Source organism: Tursiops truncatus, chromosome 8 (assembly GCF_011762595.2).
Source record: "Tursiops truncatus isolate mTurTru1 chromosome 8, mTurTru1.mat.Y, whole genome shotgun sequence".
In the NCBI taxonomy this organism is placed as follows: Eukaryota; Metazoa; Chordata; class Mammalia; order Artiodactyla; family Delphinidae; genus Tursiops; species Tursiops truncatus.
This window is the reverse complement of record NC_047041.1, coordinates 9,988,883-9,992,131: the sequence shown is the minus strand read 5'-3', so window position 1 is coordinate 9,992,131 and position 3,249 is coordinate 9,988,883. Positions and strand designations below refer to the sequence as shown.

Here is a 3,249-nt window from a genome sequence, read left to right as displayed (position 1 = left end):
CGACACAAAGTCAGAGCTAGGCGGGGCCATTGGCAATGCTCAGAGCCGCCAAAGACGGAGCCCAAGTGGTTTTCTTCTGGGGCACTCTACTTGAATTATTGTTCAATTAGTCAACACAATAGATCTTCAAAAGAGGACAATTAATTAACATTATAAGGAGGTTACTGTGTTCTTCGGACTATATGTCATAATTGTGGTTAGTAAATTCCGACAGTCTTAACAAAAATAACCTCCATCGTTTGCAGGTATGAAGATAACTTAATGGTCTACCAGGCTTTTTATTTTTGCTGGATGACAATATGCAATTGATAAGTTATAAATGAGAGTGCTTTATGTTATAAAAATACTAGCTTTTTTCATTTATTATGTTTACAGACATTCACTGCTTGAGTCAAGTTTAGGCTTGTTAAGTGATTAAAGGCAATTTTATTACAGCAGCATGTATTTATTTTATTCTAAAAGAATAAAATGCATACAGAGGGCTTCCCTGGTGGCACAGTGGTTGAGAGTCCGCCTGCCGATGCAGGGGACACGGGTTCGTGCCCCGGTCCGGGAGGATCCCACATGCCGCGGAGCGGCTGGGCCCGTGAGCCATGGCCGCTGAGCCTGCGCGTCTGGAGCCTGTGCTCCGCAACGGGAGAGGCCACAACAGTGAGAGGCCCGCGTACCGTAAAAAAAAAAAAAAAAAAAAAAATGCATACAGAGAAAGGTTTTTTTGTTTGTAACCTGTAAAACTGAGTTATTTTGCTGATGTGAAATACCAATAACTCACTTGAGGACCATGCTACCTCCTGAAAATGCCATATACCTGCTTCTTAAATGTGTCCAAGCACCTGATAGATCTGTCCCGAGCTGAAGTGGCAAGGGACTGACTGCTCTTGGACAAAAGGAGTTTTCCCAGGGCTACAGCTGACTGTGCTGGGAAACAGCCATGGAGCAAAGGCAGCACAGGCAGAGGGAAAAGACTTTATTTAAAGGCAAAATGCCCAAAGGGCTCTCTGACATAGCTAATTTCTACTATCACTTATTAGCTTATATATGATCCCCTAACTTTTTTTCTTAAGGGGCTGATTTGGATTGACTTGTTGAAAATGGTGTCCGTTATCTATTAAGTCATGAGAGAGAGATTTCTGTGGTTACATGTAAACTTGTGATAGGTCTGCGGATGAAGAGGTGAGGAGGGTAGTGAAGCAGTCAGCCACAGTCCCGTCCGGTCTATGTGAAGGTCACACCAGCTTCATTGTAACCTTGAAGACTTTCTCGATGGCGTTGACATAGGCAGCTGTTCTCGGGTCCAAGCCTAGGTTATAGCTCACGGCGGTGCGCATGACTTGCCTGGCAGAGCGCTCCATGGTGTAAGCTAAGCCAGAGTGCACGACGTCTTTCTCAGAGGCACCCGATATCCTGTCTTGGAACTCTGCTGTGGGTACAATGGGAACGGTTCCACCATGCTTTCCAAATTTCCTTTCCAAACTCTCTTGAACAGACATGAGCAAGTGGTAGTTAGAATCCCATTCATATTTGAAGGTCAAACGGCCATAGCTGACATGATTCAGATTCTTCAGCCACTCAAAGTAACGTACTATCACTCCTCCAGCATTCAAGTAGAGATCTGGAATAACCATGACGTTCCTCTCTAGGAAAATCTTACCAGCTTCTGGAGTTGTCAGTCGTTGGCACCTTCAGCAATGATCTTGGCTTTGACTCTGGGTGTATTGGACTTGGTCAGCTGCTTCTCGTTGGCAGCAAGGATCAGTATGTCACAGTCTGCCTCCAAGATGCTCCCTTCATAGATCTTTGCTTTGGGGAAGCCCAGGATTGTTCCATGTTGCAATTTGAAGTCTTCCAGTTCCTTTGGGTCAATACCATCTGGATTCCATATGTTCCCATCAGATTCACCAACACCAACACAGTTAGCACCAAAATGATGTAAATATCTCATAGAGGGCAGGCCCACATTACCAAATCCCTGAACAACAAATGTTTTATCTCCAAATCCTGGTGTCATTCCTAATATACTCATGTAAGAAGCTTCATTGGTGAAGTTTTCAATCCCATGGAATGACCAGCAGCAAAGATCCGTCCGTGGATTCCACCCTGTCTGATGGGCTTACTGGTAACACAGGCATGGGCGTTAATATCATAGTGCCCTATGGTGCTAGCATAGGTGTCAGCAATCCAGGACACCTCCCGCTTGCCCGTGCTCATGTCTGGGGCAGGTACATCAATGCCAGGACCAATAAAGCCCTTCTTTGCCAGCTCCATGGTGAACCTCCTTGTGATGTTTTCCGGTTTAAGGCAGAAAATAAGCAGAAGCAAGTATTGCTTCACGTCACTGAAAAGTTTAAGGCACATCTGGGGTCAGGGTGCTATGGACTGAATTGTATCCTTCCCAAAACTCATACAGTGAAGCCCTAATACCCAATGTGACTGTATTTGGAAATGGGACTGTTAGGAGGTACTTAGGGTTAAATAAGCTCATAAGGGTGGAGACCTAATCTGATAGGATTGGCGGCTTCTAAGAAGAGGAAGAGAGAGCACTCTACACACACACACACACACACACACACACACACGCACACACACACACACACTTACACATTGAGGAGAGGCCCTGTGAGGACACAGTGAGAAGGAGGCCATCTGTAAGCCAGGAGGAGAGCCTTACCAGAGCTCAACCATGCTGGTACTTGATCTTGGACTTTCAGCCTCAAGAACTGTGAGAAAAGAGATTTCTGTGGTTTAGGCCACCCAGTCTATAGTGTTTTGTTATAGCAGCCCAAGCCGACTAAGACAAGGTTTTTAAAATACAGGAATATTTTTCTTCCCTCCTCATGCATCTGCTTTCTTCTCTATTGCTTTCTTTCTCAAGTGGGCTTATCCCCATCAAAACAGGCTGGGCATATTTATTCATTAATTCAGTATTACCGAACCCCCCTTAGCCTACACACTGTTCTAAGTACTGGGAATACATGGCAGTGTATCAAACAGGAATGGTCCCTTTCCTCATAAGGCTTGCATTCTAGTGGGGAGAAACAAGTAACTTCTCTAAGAGTAAATCTTAGTCTCACCACAAACAAGAAATGGTAATTATGGGATGTGATGCAGGTGTTAGCTAAGCTATGGTGGTAATCATTTTGCAATATGTGTGTATCAAATAAACACTGTGTGCACTTTAAACTTACACATTGTTATGAGTCCATTACATCTTTATAAAGTTGGGGAAGAAAAAAAATAAGTAACTGTGGA

At 44.3% G+C, this 3,249-nt stretch overlaps 1 pseudogene; it reads right to left on the bottom strand.

Moving 5' to 3' along the window:
* Positions 1-1,215: 1,215 nt before the first annotated feature.
* Positions 1,216-2,682, bottom strand: LOC101332416 (glutamate dehydrogenase 1, mitochondrial-like; annotated as a pseudogene).
* Positions 2,683-3,249: the final 567 nt, after the last annotated feature.